Consider the following 23,444-nt stretch of genomic DNA (forward strand, 5'->3'; position numbering starts at 1 on the left):
GCTGGAAGACTTTCGTAGCTAACCGTGTCAGTCACATTCAAGATACCCTCGAAGGGACTTCTTGGCATCACGTGTCATCTGGAGATAATCCAGCGGATGTCGCTTCTCGTGGTCAATCTCCAGCCGATCTGATCGATAACACGTTATGGTGGGCGGGGCCTTCGTGGCTGATCCAGTCATCCGATTCTTAGCCGTCTTTCGATGGCAATGTCGACGAAATTGAACTTCACTCTGAGGAACGAGTTCGATCGTTATTTGTCCAACAGGACGAAAATCTGGTGGACCTATTACTAGTTAAATTTTCTTCGATTCGGAAAATCCAACGCATTCTCGGTTACTGTCTTAGATTCATCTACAACCTACAGAATAAAGAATCTCGTCGTTTGTATCTTCCAGTAAACCGTGCCGAAATTCACACTTCACTTTTGACAGTAGTTAAACGCACTCAACATGTACATTTTAATGATGATATCACGCGTTTGAAAAAGGGCAACCTTATGTCGAAACAAATGCGGAAGCTTAATCCCTTCATTGACGACCACGGTGTGCTCAGGGTGGGTGGCAGGTTATCACGATCTGGGCTCGAATTCGAGCATAAACATCCTGCCCTACTTCCTCGCGAATCTAAGCTTACTTCTCTTGTGATAGACGCTGTACATCGAGAACATTGTCACCCAGGCATTAACACAATGCAATATTTCTTGACACAGCAGTTCTGGATTCTGTCCCCCAAGCGCGCCATCAGACATTGTCTTTCAAGGTGTATACAATGTTATCGCATAAATCCAGCACCTCTAGAACCTTTCATGAGTGACCTACCCGCCGCTCGCGTTAATCAGGTCAAACTATTCTCGATTGTGGGCATTGATTACGGTGGTCCGTTTCATATAAAGGCCGGCAACCATCGCGGCGCTAAGATAAACAAGGCTTATCTTTGCTTATTCGTCTGTTTTACCACCAAGGCTCTACATCTTGAAGTCGCTTCTGACCTGTCTTCCGAAGCTTTTATTGCAGCGCTACGTCGATTTGTAGGTCGACGAGGTCGTGTAAACGTCATACACTCAGATTGCGGCACGAATTTCGTTGGAGCTAAGACTCAGCTCAATTCCTTTATGCAGACTGCTTCACAGTCAGAACAAATTGAGTTCCGTTTCAATCCACCATCGAGTCCCCATTCCGGTGGCGTATGGGAGATTCAGGTTAAATCGGTTAAAACTCATCTCTATCGCTTAATCGGTAACCAAACGTTAACTTTCGAGGAGCTGACGACACTATTCGTGCAGATTGAGGCCATGCTAAACTCTCGGCCTCTCTACCCGATGAGTTCTGACCCAAACGATTTGCGCGTGTTGACTCCAGGTCATTTTTTGACTTTGGAACCCTTGACTTCCGTGCCGGACGAGGATTATACTAATCTAAAAATCAACCGTCTGAGTCAATTCAATTCAATTTCAGTGCCGGCAACCCGGGCGTTTATTTATTATCAGTTATGTACATACATGATTTTTCTCCTTACCCTCCTCACTAGACAAAGTCTGTTCTGAGGCTGGTAACTAACAATTTCTAATTACATAAAAACAAATAAGTGGTAAAAAAAAGGAAATATATATATTATAGTAAAAATAATAATAATAAAATAAGAGGAAAATCAGAATTTAAAAACAGAGTAGAAAAAAGAAAATATATAATTTTAGATATTAAGAATATTACTTATCTCTCTTCTTTCTTTGACATTCAACCAGTTTAAAAATCTTTTGAATACCCAATTCAAATTATTAGATGCGACGTAGGTCTTTGTTTGGGCTACAAACTTATTGAATATATGTGGTGCCAAGTAAGATTCATGTTTTTTTGCAAAATTTGATTTGATATATGGTACTTGTAATTGATTGTGTGTGTTTGCTCTTGTGTTTTGCGAGTGAGTTATGAAGTGTGGTGATATTTTTATGCAGTTTTTGTAGATGATCTTCTTTATGAATAGTTTATTTATGTCTAATAGGTTATTGTTGATCATTAGCTATTCTGTCGGATGTTGATAAGGCTTTCTAAACATAATTCTGATTATTGTTTTATGATTAATTTTAAGTGATTTGAGTCGCTGGCAACTCATTCAACGTTTCCAACGGGATTTTTGGAAACGTTGGAAGTTTGAATATCTCCAATCGCTAACTCAGCGCGCCAAGTGGACCAAAGATTGCAACTCACTGTCTGTGAATGATGTAGTGATAATCCGACTCGAAAACACTGTCCCTTTGCACTGGCCTCTCGCGCGAGTCGACAAATTGCACCCAGGTCCCGACGGCGTTGTGCGTATCGCTACGGTTCGTACATCGAATGGTTCTCTTCTCACGAGACCATTAACCAAATTATGTCCATTGCCTAGTCAATGTGACTAATCATCTTCGCTTCCGCGGCGCATTCTCTCTTATCGATTTTCGTTAGTCTTATTTTCTTTTCTTATCATTTTCATTATTATTATTAATATATATATATATATATATACATTTTCTTTTTCTTCTCTCTTTTCACTGTTCTTCATTCACGCAACGTTCCACAACATTGCCCGTTTTGGTTTCTAAATTTTCTTTAAAATACACGTTGTTGTATTTTGGTGGGCGGAATGTTCCGTAACGCCAATTGCTTTGACAGGCTGTGTAATAACCAATCGTATCGTCAGAATTTAAACTGTATAGTTTAAGTTCGCACAAGTCAGCTAAAACGACGGAAAGCCGTGAGCCGAGCCAGTTGAAAAAACACCGTTCGTCCCGTCAAATCTCGATCGCCGGTTGTCTGATCGGAATAATCCTAAGACGTATTTTTATCGCAATTTACTTCACAGACAACAACAAGTGCTAAATAACCACAATTCCGTTCCAGTGCTGACAGATGAGGCTGATGCAGATTTCACCATCATTTCACCGGTAAGTTGCTTGTGAAGTAACGTTACGCATTGTGTTTCCGCATTCGCCTGTCAATGTTATTTGTTATCTGTGTGGAATAGCCCTTGAGTCGGCTATTCCAACCCCTGTTTGTTCTTCGAACACCTGATATGTATAGTCTTTTTGCGAGATACTATCATCTTTCCAGTACTTAAACCAACCTAGAATCTGAATTGTGTATTTGTTTAGGATTATTAATATTTTGGGAAGTACCTAACCTAATTAAAGCAGTACAAAAAGGATATTACGACTAACTAAAACTAACACATCGTGGTAGCCAGAGAGGAACGGACCGCCAAACAACTCGGTTATGGCACACACTCCTTGCCTCATTCACGTTCATACATCGTCTCACACATACCCTTCCGTTACTCCGACTCTTGACATGGCCTAATACATTTTTTAGTAAATAAGACATTGCTGGGGTTACAAAAGTATTCCATGGGTTATCGTTTATTATTATATAGTTTTGATACAACATTAAAATTGTTATACAAATAAAATACAGAGTACGCAACAAAAATTCCCACAAAGGCAAAGCATGTGCCTGGGGATTATGGAAGTTATTGTAACATTTCTGTACATAAAAAAAATGTAAATTAAATGTACATTTTCTTTGAAGGTTCAATATATAAAATTAAGTTATCAAAAAATTAAAACAACAGAAAAAATGAAAAACAAAGACAAGTACATGAATGTATGACATTGCACAAAAAAAAACAAATGACTGCTCATTTATAAGAAAAGTGTATCTATTTCTGTATATTTTTGCCAAGATTTTACGTATTTTGACGTGTTTTGACGCAACAATTAAAAGCAGAAATCTGTTTTCTGAAACGTCAAAAACTGAAAAAGCTCTGATTATTCTGCTGTCTCGAATTCATAGGTCAACGCATCTATTTTCAGCTCACGGTGTCATTTCCACCACGATATATATAAAAAATAAAACAAATCATAAAAAATATATTGAATTCCTTTTTCAATTGTTCGTATTAGTCGGTACATAGTCGAGTCCTTTCGTAACCATAAACATAAACACCTTTAAAATAAAATGAAATGAAGTAGCTACCTACTCCAAAAGAAGACAAACAGTGTTATTAAATAATCTCGTGAGGGCTGTGCGCTAGTTTTTATAACGATACGTCAGAGAGATTTGGTGCTTCGTATTTCTGAGGAAACTTCAATGACAAAAGAAGAATGGGCGACATTTCAAAGCGGAGCAGAGAGAGAGAGAGAGAGAGAGAGAGAGCGAGATGCCCTGAAGAGGAGGAATGTTATTCTGAAGCTTTGCCGCAAAGTAAGAACGAGTGCCACCATCCAGTCTATGAGCCAAGCCTACTTTTATTTTATTTGTATTGTGCTCAACAGACAGGGGGGGTAGCAAAAAATAAAAAATATATATGAATAAATTTTTTCCCCATATGGAAACATTATAGCTGTGCACTGTGCGTGCAGGCTTATTCAATAATATTTAAGCTGCAATATTAGCATTTCATTCGCAATGTCTATTTTGAGTGGGCAACTGCATTTTTAATTTAAAAATATATATATCTTAGAACCAAAATGACGTAATTTTATGACATTTGTGGTTTGGCAAAATGAACCCAAAATTAATCTAAAATAAATTAGAAAGAGGTCGATTTTTGATATCCTAAAAATTCTGAATTTTTCCACACAAAAAATGAGCCATCCTTGTCTTGTCAAAATAGACCTTAAAGCCGTTTTAAATTAAACTAAATGATGAAAGAAGATTTTAGGCAAGGACTCTAAAATATATTGTTGTTAAATATTTAAAGTTATGTAAATGATGTCATATATAAATCTGTAATACATATATAACAAATTTAAAAATTAACCAAATAATAAAAACAATTGTTTTTATTTTACATTGGAAAATGATCGATTTTCGCGTACATTACATGTCTGACAAAAACAAATAGTACCTAGCTATTAATATATCTGACCATTCCCACAAAAGGTTGAGAAAGGGTTAAAATGGTTCTTTGAAAAGGAATATGGAAGGTTTCGGAGTTTCTTGGTACACGGTGAAATAATAAACTTGTACGTAAAAATATACTGCGAGAATCATGAAACCAAATCGATTCTGCTGTTTGTATGATAAACTTGAAAGTAAATAAGTGCAATGGAGGGTGGTTTTTAATGGTACGTATACATATGCGAACCGAAACGCTAACCGAGCCACGAATTACGGGAAAGGAACGAAACAACTGCAGGCGGAATCTCGATCCATTTGTGGTTGCTTCGTTCCTTCCCCGTAAGTTGAGGTTCAGTTCGGCAGTTCGGCTCGCGTATGTATACGCAGTATAAGGTCTAAATAAAAATGCCCAATTAATAGATCGATCGTCATCTACTAATAAATAGACAGAACGTTAACAATTCTTACATAATTCTTTTGACAGCGCCGAATAGTTTAATTTTGAAAATATGCTATATGTACGATATGAATCAAATTTGCGAATCCAGGACTAAAAGTGTTATGCACAGATCATTATTTTTCAGATTTTATTTAAGTACAACATAAAAGATGATAATTTCTTCTTCTATTGACTAGTGATCAAGTATACATTGAAAAAATTACGATCTTTTGATAAACTGTGAATTTATTTTTTGTCTGTGCTTGTGATATTTCAAGAATGGAATTGTAAGCCAATGGGCTTGTAAGCCAATGGGCTTGTAAGCAAATGGGCTTGTAAGCCAGAAGGCTTACGAGCGATATACCAAACATAAATATACGTACATTTCTCAATTGTTGAAATAAAAGTACATGAATGTTCTTGTACTCACGATACATTCTGTCAATGTCCTTGCCTTGATCGAACGGACCATATCAAATACCTTGGTCTTACATTTGATTAATATCTTAAGTGGAATACACATTGCCTACTTATCACGAATAAACTTAAAAAAACATATTTATTTCTTCAAAAACATTAGAAACATACTAGACTTCAAATCTATGAAAATTGTTAATTACTCTCTTTGTCAATCTATCATTGAGTATGGAATAGTCGCATGGGGAGGTGCAACACTATCAGCTATAGATTCACTATCGAAGGCACAAAAATTAATTATGAAAGTTATTCTTAAAGTTCCCTAAGAAACAAGTACTGCAGATATATTCTACAAATTCTATGTATTAGATATTTGACAAATTTACACAAAAACTATCTTAACTCATCTGTTTAAAAGTAAAACACATACATTTTATGAAAATACCCAAAATATTGTAAACACGAGGTACAAAACCAAAGAACTCATACAAACACCTAAAACAAACACAACATTTGGTCAAAGATATTTAAAATACATTGCGTCTAAAATATACAATAACCTACCTGAAAAAACAAGAAAATCGAATAATAATGGATCATCGAAAAAGGTCGTGCAATAATTGGTCACCTCACCCAAATATAATCCTCTATCTCATTATTGTTACCACTACCTACCAACCTGAAAATTTTTGTCAAATATTTTTGCTTTATTGAAAAATGTACTTTATGTTAATATTATAAAATATTTGTAAACTAGTCTCTCTCGGCACAGGATTTCCACAGACAGGCAAAGCCAAAAAAATATATGTAAACCTTTTTATATGGATGCACAAAATAAATAAATTTATAACCATAAAACGCAGCAAACCACAAGTCGAAAATGACAAAATGTTTGTTCGAGACTACCTACTTTTGTATCTATCGAGAAATGAATGTTGTTCTATTTCCAGAATACCAAAATGTCTATCATTGGCAAGTCATTAAGTCAAACCTGAGACTTGGCAACAAACAAATAAAAAGGCAATAGGAAGATTAATATTATTGGTATTTAATATGGCTATCAATCAAAGGGTTATAAATACTAACGAGGATCTTTAATAATAAAGAAGGAAGAGGTTGTGATTTAATGCTGTCATAAAAATAATAAATAAATGTCGATAACGAAAGTTGGGCCCGAGGCAAGAATTCATTGGCAAAAAATTTGACACAAATTTTCTTAATATTTCCTTAAAAAGATGCACTTAGTGAAATGTTGTTATGTTTGGCAATCAGTTTCTCGCACAGAAGTCAGGAGAGTACTTTATTGTATGTTTGTATATTTCTACTCGTATGTAAGCAATCATATTATGATACCGCCAATGCATGTTATTTTTAAAGAATCTACCTCGATTTGGGTGAGGAATATAGGTATAAAGATTTATGATGTAAATATTGATACATATTTTTTTTAATACTTTGACAACTTTGCTATCTAAACAACACACACACAAATTGATGAATTCATAAAATATTACGAATATATCAAAAATATATTTACGTTTATAAAAATAAAAACTGGACTGCAGGCCCTAATCGAATGAATTTATAGGTTTCATGTTAAACCTTTAGTAAAAAAGGAAAGTATTTCAGAATACGTGTTCATAATAATCATTTCGTCATTATAAATTAACAGGGAAATACTAACATTTTATTAGGAAACGACGTGCTGTCCAGTTTTTAACAGGATTTTAATATAACAGCAACACTCATTTTTCTCCGTGCACGCTCCATTCACATGCATACAATGTTTCGTCTTCCGGGGTCATCCGGCAAACTCAACTATAACCATCTGAGGTAGGGTTGTTTCACATAAATTCAAATTGCCAATCAGCGCCATTTTGTTTTTCCTTTAACATTTGAAATGTCTCCTTTAAACCTCTATTATCCATTTCAGCTATTGAACAATTTGTGATCAGCTGACAAGCATATCAACATGACAGCTGTTTAATTATTTGTTTTTAATGGCGCTGATCAACCATTTGGTAAAAATCTAAGATTTAAATTTCTGTGAAACACCTCAACCTAACTCTATTTTATATAGAAATCACATTCAAGCAACCCTCGTACTATATGAAATAGGCATCTGATAATATGTGTAGAGTAAGCATCAAATTATTGTGTAGTCATGATATGATTGCTAGCTATTAGTGAAATTGTTTCATCGGGATAATATGAACCCAATTCTCAAGTAAGTCAGGCATTATCATTTGGTCATTATTGGATATGTAGCTCTTATTGAAATGGTAACAATCTTTGGAAATCAAATAGTAATAAACTAATAGACGGTAGTGTTTGGTTACTGGAGAATGATTATGGAAAAGCAAAATAATACAGTGATTGACGAGGAAAAAGCATTGGTTATGAAGTGCTTTTTTTTTGTAAATGAGAAAATGATACCTACTTTTCAAAGGTGAATTCTCGAAGTTTTAAGATGGTTGCGTTGAAATAATCAGGGCCGGTTTTATCAGGAACAATTGGAACATTCCGCAAATTGTCAAGGCGCCAAGGAGCCAAGACGCTGCAGTGATAGTAACCTTTACTTTAACAAGTGACTCCTGGAATTATTTTTAATTTTCGTATCCGGTGAAATTTTCGTTTTTCAACTTAAAACATAAAAACCAGAAGGTATTGAACAGTTAGGGAGGGGAGGGGGTTAGGAGGTGGCAAGTGGAAGAATTTTTTTTGAGAGGGAATCAATAAAGGAAAAAAAACATCAAAAAAGGCACCAGAGACAAAAGTTCATTTTATATTTTTTACTCCAAATGATGCCAGGAATCAATCAATGGGTCAAATATGTCCTTTAACAACGTCCTGCATATATATACAAGAAATGAAAAATGTATATTGTAATTACTTTTTTACCCAATGTAAAATGTATTCCTCAGCACGGGAAATCCCAGTGAGCATTAAAACCAAATATTGATATATCTATCTACCTATATTTGCAAACATTATTTTATACACGGAGAAATTTTTCTGACATAAAATATTGCTAATTTATTAAAAATCTTGTCAAATTATTCGTATTCCTGTTATAAACGGGACTGCAGGCCTTCAACCCGAATATATTTTTAGGATGTCGGAACGCGTGTTCATAAAAACACTAATATTGTTACATTTCGTTCATATATTTATTGGGAAAAGGCCATCTGCATGAACACGTATTCCGATATATTCCGAATAGACTAATATTTTATTATTTTATCCGCTGTATAAAGAAGAGTTTGAGTGTTATGATATTTTTTATCGGGTAAATAAATCTACAGTTTTATTCAGAGATTGAAGAAACTTTGCACACTTGACCTTCAAATAGGAGGAAGTTGCTGTCTACATAATTTTAAAAATCACTCTCTTTTCCTACCACTAAAAGCAGAATTTTGATACTTCTTGATAAAAATTTGCACACTTTCAAATAAGTCGAAAATTATTGTCAAAATATTTAGGTCAACGCCGGAAGTAAAAATCTTTGTTACCTGTGCATGTTGGTTTAAAAAATATTTAAAGTAAATAATTTAAGTGTCATATTATTCCCGTAAATTTCACTGAAAAACGTTTGGAAATAACGGATGCTTGCAAGAAATAAGATAAAGAAAAAAAATAAGATAAATAAGTCTAAAGAAATAAATTCATCATGGTATCTAATTTAACAAATACAAATACGCAATGGACGGTCTGGCGACTTGAAAGATCATGATTAAATTGTTGCGGAGGCCTTTAAGAATTCCAGACAGAAAATGCTGTGGAAATTTCATGACCCAGAAGTTTCTTTTGCCGAAACCAACCTATCAGAAGCGATTTTCTTTATATTGCTTTATATTTTATACGATTAGAACTATACGTGCAATTTCCTTATTCTAGTCGTTTGAAAACATGTTTTCAATCCCAATATAACACGCCAGCGTCACCAAAATGTTGGAATTATTTACGCATTGTTACGTCATAAATTTCTTTAAAAAACTTTCAGCACGATTCCTTTGGCACAGTCAGACCAAAACGAAATCCATAAATAGAGTATAATTGTGCATAAAGCTGGGTGACATGTTGCTTGGTTGGCTGGCGTGATGTCTGGATTTATCTCTTCTTGAAGGTCTTCAGAACCGGAGGCGCTGTTCCTCCACTTCCGGCAGACAAGTACATGCCGAACTGTCACGCCATGGCGGCCACTGCAAACAAGCAAACTCGTCATTCGATACAATATTGCCGCATTGCCTTATAATATAAGGCCTACCACTTTTCCAACTTTAAACATCTTTATTTTTCATGTCTTGTGAGAATGATATATTAAAACCCTACAACGAAAACGAATCGACCCCAGAACTTTAGCTTTGTCCTATTCCCTTAGATTATTTTTAGCTGCATCATACTAATTTTCAATTTGGTAGGGGGGTTTAGGTACCGCCGCCCCGCAACCATTTATTGCATAACCAACACTTCTGCCATAGATCTCCCCAAGTGGCAAGCTACGTTTGGTGATTGAGCAGAGGTGCCCGGGTTCATTGGGTGAGGTGTGTTCTGGATGCGCCTACCCGCCAGCTGCTTGCCGTGCCAGATCGGGAGAGGCTGGTTTGGGGAGACCCTTTGACCTCTCCAACTGGCCTCTTGACCCATCGCCTTGCGCCACAGTGGGAGAGATATATTAAACAAACTTTCCATAACTTCCTAAATATAGCATTCCCAAAGATGACATAGGTTCTCAGGGAAATTATTTTTCTTAGGGCCCCTGTGTAGGGTTAATGTAAAACTGAACTACCAAATTATTTTCATTTAATTAGCGCATTTTTTGGCTACTGTCTTTATACGTGATTGCAAGATTCTACTCGAATTTAATTGCAATATAGATAGTGTCTTGGATAAATATACCCATTTTTTACAGGCGACATCTATTAACTTTTTTACACAGTCTGTGATAAATATTCAATATTTTTAAAGAGGAATAAATTATTGAGTAAAACCTCGAATTGTAATTTTTAATCATTGAAAATATATATACCTACATATATTTTTAATCTAACATCTAGTAGGAAAAATAAATAACTTATACAAAATCAAAATACAGTTAAATAAATATATTTAATATTTGTAGTCGAAGTATGAGACGGTTAAAAATAATTTAAGAGGATATGGTCGAATTAGCTCAGTAGTTACAGCAAAGCCCCAGAAAGGCTTAGGTTCTGGGTTCCATTTCTAGATACGACCAGATCTTTTTTTAAATTTTTCTGTGCCACGGAGATATATATATGTATATATATATATATTGTCCTCTTCCCGTATTATGTTGATCCAGTAAGAAGTTGTTAGACTAAGTTGATCCACCTTTAACACCATATAACTTGGCTATTATGGAATACATCTGAATGAATTGACAACAGTGGTACAATAATTATCAATGTTGCCAGTTTGCCAGAAAAACCATTTGATATACTGTTAATAAAATTTTCAAAATTTGTATGGAAATCGGATGCATAATTTATGTTGATCTACCCAAATTGGCATACTTATGTTGATCTCATATATATTGATCTATTCCCGTAGTATGTTGATCCAGGTAAGAAGTTATTAGACAAAGTTGATCTGTGTCCCTATATATGGTTTTACTAAATGAACCAATCAAGGGGCAATCGGTGGACTGTTCATCACAAGGTTTTATGTGATTCCGTAATCTTTTGTGATATTGAACTCAAAGTATTAGTCTCTAGAGTCGAATATCGCATGAAATGACTGTGAAATGGTACCGTTTCAAATCAAAATGACGTGTGTTGCTTGAATTGTTTATAAGAAATGTATGCGTATTTAGATCGAAACGAAAATTTCGCAAAAACAAATCCATAAAAAAATCATAACTTAGCAGGGGTACACGGGTTCATAGGGTGAGGTTTGTCTAGGTCCTGGCGGCGGATGCGTTTTCCCATCTACTGCGTGGCGGGCCGGATCGAAATAAACTGGTTGAGGGATACCTTTCGACCACAAAAATCCAAAATGGCGGCAAAAGGAATAATGTTATGTAGGAAATTTTGAACCTGTATCTTTTACCATCTCTCCTGATTACGCTTCGTGACTTAGTAGGGGAGGCCGGGTTCTTGGTTATAATGGGTAATTAATGGATGGTTGGACGCGGTTGGAGCTAACTAAAAACTGTCCAAAGAAGCGAAGCTAGCAGTCCACAATGGAGTGCTGGTACCTACCCTAATATATGGAAATGAGGCATGGAATTGGCAGAAGAAGGCTGAAAGTAGACAGAATATGATGCCATGCCTCACTTCCATATATTAGGGTAGGTACCAGCACTACATTGTGGACTGCTAGCTTCTTTGGACAGTTTTTTGCTATCTCCAACCGCGTTCAATCATCCATTGATTACCCATTTTAAATAATTACCCATTATAATCAAGAACCCGGCCACCCCTACTAAGTCACGAAGCGTAATCAGGAGAGGTGGTAAGAAGTTCAAAATATACCATATAACATTATTCCTTTTGCCGCCATTTTAGATTTTTATGGCCAAAAGGTATCCCTCAACCAGTCTCTTTCGATCCGGCAAGTCCACAATGGAGTGCTGGTACCTACCCTAATATGTGGAAGTGAGCATGAAACTGGCAGAAGAAGGCTGAAAGTAGACTGAATACTGTAGAAATGAGATCCCTGAGGCATATGTGCGGTAAAATCATGTATGACGAAATGTGCGTATGCTGTGTCTATTCTAGGGGTATTTTATTAGAGCCTGTTTATATATGAACGGGTCGTTTCTCCAACTCGTTTTATCGTAAGTCGGCTCGCATGTGGAACGAGCTATCGGCATCTGTTTTTCCTCCTCCATATAATCCGGGCCTCTTTAAGACCCGCATTAATAAATTCATTCCTACAGACCCTACCTTAACCCGCCCCATAACGCTGCCCAACTGGGTGGCGACATAGTTTCTCTGTATTTAACGTGTAAAGACAGGGGCGCTCTAGTGAGATGTGTCACATAAAAAAGTCATACCTCCGAATTTGAATATGGAGACATACAAAATGATCTATATTATAAGTTATAACCAATGAATTCACACAATTTTTATCGATTATCACTTTTTATTAGGATTTAAAAAAAATCGTAAACTTTATAATCACATAACTCTTGAAAAGAAAGTCCCAATGATTGGCATAAATCATTCAAATCGAATAAACATTATTTTTTAAATATTAATATTCTGTTTAAATTATTGTCACATCTTACCGGAAATCGTTATATTTTAAAGTTCTCTAAATAAAATTAAATCTTCTTATTTAAAAGAATTATCTCACATTTAATATTATTTAAACAATATGACCGGAAGTCGGCATCTTTCAGTGGAATATACTAAAAAAACACCACAAGGTGGTTACAAATGCAATTATATTTAATCAATTTTTTCGATTATATTTTATGTGAAGAATTTTTCACAGAGGCCCAATGAATATTAATGAAATACAATTAAATCACTTGCTTCATCGGTAGAGGAGACCAAAGCCAATTGAACCAATTTGACTTTAACATTTTCTACGTCTTGCATATAAAGTTTACGAAAAAAATACTTATAATCAACGTCAGACAATTTAACTGCCCACCAAATTCGTATATGATTTTTTTTCAATCTCATATAAATTAAGCTATATTCTCATAAACCAATTGAGTGAAATGCTGCAATGACCCCGACCCCGGGGTTAGTATTAGTTTAATTTAGTTAGGATTAGTTTAAACTTACTCTTCAAAATTTCATTTTTTTTTAACGTAATACACTATATATCCTCAAGAAAATCTGTTTAATCACGAACCGTAACTACTTGATGTAATAAAAAAAGAAAAACAAATATATGTTAATATCATAGTTTGCTTTAATCTCGATAAAAACAGAAGAAGAAAAAGTTTTTTTTTATGAATGAGATAAAACTTTACCCCAAACAACGTGTAAATATATTAATTAAAATCAAAATATAAACTTCACATTAGGAAAGAGGACAACGAACAAATAATTACATTGACTAAGTGTTACGGACGGACATGCACTTGAGCAAGACTTGGGAGCTGTACTCACAGAAACTTTAAAAAAACTTGGGTTTATTTGTAGTACGGGGTCAATTATTATTATTATTATTATGTAATGAGCAGGCAGCATTCTGCTGATGCGCTCATATCTGATTTTACAACAAGTTTGACAGTAATTGAGTTGTACTGGTATAATTATCCCCCGAAAACATTAAAACGGAAACAATATAAACTACTTTTTTAAAAGAAAGACATACATTCCCGGGTTTCGAATAACCTGGCAATATTTGAAAATCTCCTACTACCACCACAGTCAGCTGAAAATGTTGCTTGTGTTGTGATGGAGGACTTAGCCAGCCCAGGAATTGAACACACTACGCCGCGCCTGGGTGGGACCCAAACGCGATGTCAACTCGGCCACCGACCGGTCTAAAATATGACAGAGATCGCTCCAGTGGATAAGTAATAAAACGTAGTTTATAGGCAGTTTATAAAAAAAAAATGTCTAAAGAAACAGATACATTTTTAAAACAGTAATAAATAAAGTACATTCTGGAATCGTTAATAAGTCGTTTTGAAATATTTAGCCGTGTTAAGTAATCAATAGTATCCGGAAACGCGGTGGCAAAACGTGGAATTCCATAGCCGTTTTTAATTTATTAAAAATATTTATAAAATCAAAGACAAAACAATTAAGGACGGGTTGTTTCGGAGAATTTGAACAATTGTTCAAATTTCAAAGTTAATTTCCCAGTTCTGTGAAAGATTTTTTCAAGTTCTGTTATTATTTCAGTGTTGTCATGCAACCAGCCTGTGATGATATAATAACAGAACTTGAATAGGACTTTCACAGTACCCGGAAATGAACGTTGAAATTTGATGAATTGTTCAAATTCTCCGAAACAACCCGTCCTTAATGTATTCTAATCAGGGTGTCGTTATAACAAAAGAACGCCGGCATGGATATATCGCGGCGCGGGCGGCCACGCAGCTGCATTATCTTAACAACGAAGTTTAGGTCTGATCAAATTCACAATAAAGTATTAATTTGTAACGAAATTAGTTTTAATACAGAGAATATCCAAATAAACCTTTTTTGTGTATAAAAACATATCGGCTTCTTTGTCTGGATGTGGTGTGATTTGATTTGTATTTTTTTATGAAACATTATTATGAAGCATCGAAGAATTATCAATATTTAAATAAAAAAATATTGAAGTGTTTTACGCTCTCCTCTAGCTGGTATTAGTATAACATGCACGTGTTCGGTTCTAGACAAACTGTGAAAAAAATCAGCTTCTCATTGGGTGGTCATGTAAAATGAGTGTTATTCATTGATGTATTAATGTCACATGTTAGTCTGCTATTGTTACAATAATATTGAAATTTTGCCATTTTGCCGTGCTAAAAACACTTTATTCAACTTCTCGAAATTAGCTGTAGATTTTTAGTTTTGAATACCACACCAGAGTCCCAACTGCTCCCGTCTGGAGCCAGTGAGACTATGGCATCCTCAATTGGGGTTGTTGTGAGACTGAAGATATTGTGAACCTCGAAGGAGATGAGGAAGTTGGGAGAGTACTTGGCTCTTCAGATCTGGTTGCCAAACACTAATTGTAAAATAGTACAAATTAATTTTAGTAAAATTTATTTGAGCCCGCGACCTTCGGATTGCTAGTCGATAGCCTTACCCCTCGATAACGGAGGCCGTCATTTAGGAACGTTTTAAATTATGTTTTACATTTGAAAGTAGACGTTTATTACAATTTGGGAGGAGGGTATGTGCACCGCCGCCCCGGGAACCATTTATTGGATAACCTACACTTCTGCCATAGGTCTCCCCAAGTTGTTGGATATGTTTGGTGACTTATCAGGTGTGCCCGAGTTTATGGGGTGAGGTATGTGAGGGGCTTGGCGGCGGATGCGCCTGCCTAATAACTGCGTGGTGGGCCGGATCGATTAGTCCTCTTTCAACGCATCGCCTTGCAACGCAGTAGGAGAGTTGGATTCTTATGTATATCACTCAATCACACTGAACCCCAGATTACTACCCACCCATCATACCTATTTACTTCCCAGAACCCACTCTCCTTCCTTTCCTTCAAAATTCCCCAACACAGCATTCACAAAGATGACATAGGCCCTGAGGGTTACGATTTTCCTCAGGGCCTCCTGAGTGGATATGTTGTAAAAAATATAAGAAATAAACAACAATCTCGCTAAACGTTGACGGTGACCTATGGTAGGGGTGTTGGTTATCTAATAAATGGTTCCCGGGGCGGCGGTACACATAATTGTAATAGTTCTCGAGGGCTCTGATGTACAGACATTATGGCTCTTGTTGATTGACGAACATATACTAAAAAATCGTTGGTTGGAATCGTAGCTTGAAATGACTTTAGCCATGTTTAGTAATAAACAAATTAGAATAGATTTTTTAGCAATCATAATTTAAAATTTGTAAAATTTAATTCTCACCAATCTAATCGCCGCAATTTTAATAGGCACATATTATGGATATTACGCTTTGTTTCAACTTAATCATTACAAGAAACTTACGTCGGGAGAGATGGTAAAAGATACATTAAAATAAAATTTTATTCAATCAAAGTTCAAAATTTCTCTTTTAAAATGACCCAGACAAACCTCACCCTATGAACCCGAGCACCCCTGCTAAGTCACGAAACGTAGTAAATGATGTATTAAATTTACAATTTTTGTTTAATCAAGTTCAAAAGATTTTTTTAGCATGGATTTGACGTTTGCGAAAGTTCCATTTCAATATAAATACTCGTGAGGCAGTCTATCCTCTGTAAGTATAAAGTCATTTTCATAGAATATGGATGTACTAACAGGATCTAAAAAGTACGACAACGCGCGCGAAATTGGCGGTTAAGTTACAACGCATGCAAGCCGTCAAGTTTGTCAGAAATATATAGATCAACAAAATAAATCGTGTAAAATGTATATGCGACCGAAAAATGGGCGTGGCTTACAGCTAAATCTCGATGACACAAGTTGATCTGTAGGGATTTACATATGTATGCCAGCTTGGGTAGTGGATCAACATATCCGGGGTGGATCAACAAATGCAAACGGATCAACATATACCTGGCGTACCGTCGCGCGAGATCAACATAGTACGAGAGGGGATAAATATATATATATATATATATATATATATTGTCCTCTTCCCGTATTATGTTGATCCAGTAAGAAGTTGTTAGACTAAGTTGATCCACCTTTAACACCATATAACTTGGCTATTATGGAATACATCTGAATGAATTGACAACAGTGGTACAATAATTATCAATGTTGCCAGTTTGCCAGAAAAACCATTTGATATACTGTTAGTAAAATTTTCAAAATTTGTATGGAAATCGGATGCATAATTTATGTTGATCTAGCCAAATTGGCATACTTATGTTGATCTCATATATATTGATCTATTCCCGTAGTATGTTGATCTACCCAAATTGGCATACTTATGTTGATCTCATATATATTGATCTATTCCCGTAGTATGTTGATCCAGGTAAGAAGTTATTAGACAAAGTTGATCTGTGTCCCTATATATGGTTTTACTAAATGAACCAATCAAGGGGCAATCGGTGGACTGTTCATCACAAGGTTTTATGTGATTCCGTAATCTTTTGTGATATTGAACTCAAAGTATTAGTCTCTAGAGTCGAATATCGCATGAAATGACCGTGAAATGGTACCGTTTCAAATCAAAATGACGTGTGTTGCTTGAATTGTTTATAAGAAATGTATGCGTATTTAGATCGAAACGAAAATTTCGCAAAAACAAATCCATAAAAAAATCATAACTTAGCAGGGGTACACGGGTTCATAGGGTGAGGTTTGTCTAGGTCCTGGCGGCGGATGCGTTTTCCCATCTACTGCGTGGCGGGCCGGATCGAAATAAACTGGTTGAGGGATACCTTTCGACCATAAAAATCCAAAATGGCGGCAAAAGGAATAATGTTATGTAGGAAATTTTGAACCTGTATCTTTTACCATCTCTCCTGATTACGCTTCGTGACTTAGTAGGGGAGGCCGGGTTCTTGGTTATAATGGGTAATTAATGGATGATTGGACGCGGTTGGAGCTAACTAAAAACTGTCCAAAGAAGCGAAGCTAGCAGTCCACAATGGAGTGCTGGTACCTACCCTAATATATGTTGCTTGAATTGTTTATAAGAAATGTATGCGGATTTAGATTAAAACGAAACTTTCGCAAAAATCAAATCCATAAAAAATACCTACTGCGTGGCGGGCCGGATCGAAAGAGACTGGTTGAGGGATACCTTTTGACCATCAAAATCCAAAATGGCGGCAAAAGGCATAATGTTATATGGGAAATTTTGAACTTGCATCTATTACCATCTCTCCTGATTACGCTTCGTGACTTAGTAGGGGTGGCCGGGTTCTTGGTTATAATGGGTAATTAATGGATGATTGGACGAGGTTGGAGCTAACAAAAAACTGTCCAAAGAAGCGAAGCTAGCAGTCCACAATGTAGTGCTGGTACCTACTCTAATATATGGAAATGAGGCATGGAATTGGAAGAAGAAGGCTGAAAGTAGACAGAATACTGTAGAAATGAAATCCCTAAGGCATATGTGCAGTAAAATCATGTATGACGAAATGTGCGTATGTTGTGTCTATTCTAGAGGTATTTTATAAGAGCCTGTTAAAAGAAGCTAACAGCATTGATCCCCGGTGCACCGTGCACGTGCGTGATACTCGACAGACACGAGCGGAACACAGGTTCACAGTAAAGTTGATGTTATCTATATACGAACGGGTCGTTTCTCCGACTCATTTTACCGTAAGTCGGCTCGCATGTGGAACGAGCTATCAGCATCTGTTTTTCCTCCTCCATATAATTCGCGCCTCTTTAAGACCAGCATTAATAAATTCATTCCTACAGCCCCTACCTTAACCCGCCTCATAACGCTGCCCAACCGGTTGGCGACATAGTTTCTATGTATTTAACGCGTAAAGACAGGGGCGCTCTAGTGATATGTGTCACATAAAAAAATCATACCGCCGAATTTGAATATGGAGACTTACAAAAACTTCCGTCTGGAGCCAGTGAGACTATGGCATCCTCAAAGGAGACCTCAAAGGAGATGACGAGGAGGAAGGTGGGAGAGTACCTGGCTATTCAGATATAACCAAACACTAATTGTAAAATAGTGCAAATTAATTTTAATAAAATTTATTTGAACCCGCGACCTTCGGATTGCTAGTCGAGAGCCACCTCAAGTAGTTTGATATGTTTGGTGACTTAGCAGGAGTGCCCGGATTTATGGGGTGAGGTTTGTTCGGTTCTTGGCGGCGGATGCGCTTGCCTACCAAATGCGTGGTGGGCCGGATCGATTAATCCTCTTTCAACGCATCGCCTTGCAACGCAGTAGGAGAGTTGGATTCTTATGTTTATCACTCGAACACACTGACCCCCAGATTACTACCCACCCATCATACCTATTTCCTTCCCAGAACTCACTGTCCTTCCTTTCTTTCAAAATACCCCCAACACAGCATTCACAAATATGACATAGGCCTTGAGGGTTACGATTTTCCTTAGGGCCTCCTGTGTGGAGACGATGTAAAAAAATACAAAAAATAAACAACTATCTCGCTAAATCGTTGGCGGTGACTAATGTTAGGGGTATTGATTATCTAATAAATGGCTCCCGGGGCGGCGGTACACATAATTATAATAATTTTCGAGGGCTCTGATGTACAGACATTATGGCTCCTGTTGATTGACGAACATATACTAAAACATCGTTGGTTGGAATCGTAGCTTGAAATGACTTTAGCCATGTTTAGTAAAAAACAAATTGGAATAAATTTTTCAGCAATTTCAATTTAAAATTTGAAAAATTAAATTCTCACCAATCTAATCGCCGCAATTTTAATAGGCACATATTATGGATATTACGCTTTGTTTCAACGTAATCATTACAAGAAACTTACGTCGGGAGAGATGGTAAAAGATACATTAAAATAAAATTTGGTTCAATCAATGTTCAAAATTTCTCTTATAAAATGACTTAGTCAAATCTCACCCCATGAACCCGGGCACCCCTGCTAAGTCACGAAACGTAGTAAATGATGCATTAAAGTTACATTTTTGTTTAATCAAGTTCAAAAGATTTTTTAAGCATGGATTTGACGTTTGCGAAAGTTCCATTTCAATATAAATACGCGTTTGGCAGTCTATCCTCTTTAAGTACAGAGTCATTTTCATAGAATATGGATGTTCTAACGGAATCTAAAAAGTACCACAACGCGCGCGAAATTGGCGGTTACAAGTTACAACACATGCAAGCGGTCAAGTTTGTCTGAAATATATAGATCAACAAAATAAATCGTGTAAAATGTATATGCGACCAAAAAATGGGCGTGGCTTACAGCAAAATCTCGATGACACAAGTTGATCTGTAGGGATTTACATATGTATGCCAGCTTGGGTAGTGGATCAACATATCCGGGGTGGATCAACAAATGCAAACGGATCAACATATACCTGGCGTACCGTCGCGCGAGATCAACATAGTACGAGAGGGGATAAATATATATATATATATATATATATATATATCTCCAAAATGGTTCCATGCTAACTCAACACAGTGACTATTCAACACACTTTTAAAAAGTGATAAAAAGTCATTAAAAACGATGTTTTTTTTAACCTAACTTAACCTAACCTACTTAACCAAGTTAATAAAGTTTTCGTTTAATCACTTTCCATGACTTTATATAACTTTTAAAAGAAGTGATGAATTATCATTTTGATGATTTATCCGGTCACCATATAAAATGTGGTCTTATTTTTATAACAGTATTTTTCTAAATAATTTTAAGTAATAATTAGTCGCCTAAAATATCAATACCAATTGAAAATATGAAAAAATATGACTGAAATATCAATACAAATTGAAAATATCTCCGAGTAAAAATAAATGCCGCCAACGGGAATTGAACCCGTACCTTCTGATGTCCGGTCAGGTGCTCTGAACCACTGAGCTATGCCGGCTTATTTCCAACCCACCAAATAATTCAATGTACCTCAATCAACAATTACTGCTTATTATATTTTTTCACCTATAAAAAAACAACTTTATTTTTGTAGGAAAGGCTTTGTTAGTGCTAAATTTCCCACTAGATGGCGTCGAGACATATTATATCTACATTTGTTGGTGAAATATTTTGACTTGTTAAATATATATATATATAATTTTTTTTAATGATAAACTAATGCCAAACTAGCGCCCTTGAGGTGATTTTGCACAAAAACGGCGCTTTGCAAGTCATGCAATTATTATTATGATTATTATAAGACAAGGTTTTATGCATAGCATAAAGGATAACAAATAATTATATTTTTAGTATTTTTCTTTTAAAAGTTTTCATTTTGAAAGACCCTGGACAAAATTTAATAATATTTCAAGTCTTTGTTTGTTTGCAGTCCGGTTCAAGATACAACTGCCCTTATTTTAGTGGTTAACTTTTCCCTGCATTAAAACATTAAAAACACATTTCCTTCGATAAGTTCCGCACAAGATACGAGTATAACATGTTTGGTCAATGGTGATTTGCCTTCCGTGAAAAGTTTTAAGCCAGGAATGAAAACTACAAACTTCTGAAAAAGAAACATAATACTGTCGAGAAATTTTGCAATAATTGTATTTTGTCAAATATTTATGATTATTACATCTTTTATTGATTTAAACTGCATTGAGTCTATTGTAGTTGGTTATTGCTTATTGGAGTTGCTTACACTAAGAAAATATATGGTTCTATAATAACATCACGTTAACTTTGTAATGTGGGAATAAAGAGATATGTAAAAAGCCCATATCCTAGCATCTCTCCATACATATTGCAGTTTTACCAGGGCAGTCCGCAGGTTGGACAATCTGGGCGACAGTCTATCGCGGGCGCCGAGAATTAGGGGCGCTAAACTTGGGATATATTATAATTGTCTAATATAATGCAGTCGAACTTTATTCATTAAGAAATCACTGCTCTAATGCTCTAATAATTCATATAATCTTTTTTAGACTGTAACAGACCGTGTACATTTATTAACAAGAATACAACAATCGATACAAAAGTTAACATAAGTGGTATGTTCTAAAGCATACATTGAAAGTATGATATTAATTGCAAATTTCTCAAAACATTAAAGGTTTATGATGAAGATATATCAAGAGACATGTTATTTAGTAGAAACATACCACGTGATAAGCCAATACGTCTATTGTACCATGTGGTATGCAAATCAGATCGTGGTGCCGCCCCTGGCAGCAAGTATTTGGTACGAACTACATATTATATACGTAGCATTCCAGGAGATGGACATCCTTCCAAATTACGCATAATTGTATACGACGTTACTTCACTCCTTCTCGACTGGAGACTTTGATAGTGTGTATTAGATCTTCATGGTCCATAAATTGAGCCATAATCCGGAAAAACAGCGTTTTCGGAATAACATACGTCTAAGAACGTTCTTAGAAAAAAAATGTTTTAAAATAACTATCACAGATGACAGTACAAGAAAGAGGTGACGGCCATTATTTAAGGCGAAGCTTAGTGCTAAATCACTATTTTGATTAATCTTTATAACGAATTGGTGGAGATCATGAATACGATAAAATATGCTTTAGATAAATTGAAGGTTTTCCTATCGTTTCCCTTGAGTAGAATACAAATAAAAAAAATATATTACTCACAATAAAAATTTAAATGTAAAATATTTAAAAAAACATTTTTTCAATAGAAATAATGTATGAACGCATAAAGGAAACAACTTTAAAAAAATAACGTATTATAGCTAAGATTATCTACGACAGTTTCACTTGATTAACTTTTTTCCTTTCTCATTAAATTATTTACAAAATAAATAAAAACCAGTTTTGTGCTTGAAATCAAACGTTTCTAGACTCCGTTTGTCAAGCGATTTTAATGCCAATAACCTACAATACAGGGTGTATCGGCAAGTACCCGACAAACTTTAACCAACTATTCCTCAGCACATTTGGAGTAAAAAATGTTATGGGCGCCTTGCTGTCCGGTAACATTTTTTTCCATTAAAAACAAATAATAAATAAAAAAATCCACACTCCGTCACTGTCATTTGCATTGAATCTCGTGTTCAACAGCTGTTATTAGCAAGTGTGTCAAAAAGTGTCCTCGCTCTTTCGTACACACTAAATAATAATAGTTAAAAATGAGACGAATGGTGCCGTGCCATTTCGTTGTGACTGTAAAAGCGCGCCAACGTAGGTACGTACGTACATCATTCAACGAAACTCGAACAAAATATTGCCAGATGGGTTTTCAAACTTTGACAAAGGATAAAACATTGGTGACATGTGGTGAAAACATGAATAAGAAATTTTTTATTAAAAAAAATGTTACCGGACAGCAAAGTGCCCATAACATTTTTTAGTTCAAATGTGCTAAGGAATAGCTGGTTAAAGTTTGTCGGGTACGTGCCGATACACCCTGTATAAGGTATGCCAAGAATTTACACATTTTTGGTTTGTAGCTTCCTCTTAATTGAAGCTGATGGTTTGTGCGATCGGCGCTCGGCATATTTGTCATTATTATGATGATAAAGTTTTATTTCGGCATGGTGTTA

Source organism: Hesperophylax consimilis, chromosome 19 (genome assembly GCF_061612785.1).
Source record: "Hesperophylax consimilis isolate HC1 chromosome 19, BYU_Hcon_1.0, whole genome shotgun sequence".
In the NCBI taxonomy this organism is placed as follows: domain Eukaryota; kingdom Metazoa; phylum Arthropoda; class Insecta; order Trichoptera; family Limnephilidae; genus Hesperophylax; species Hesperophylax consimilis.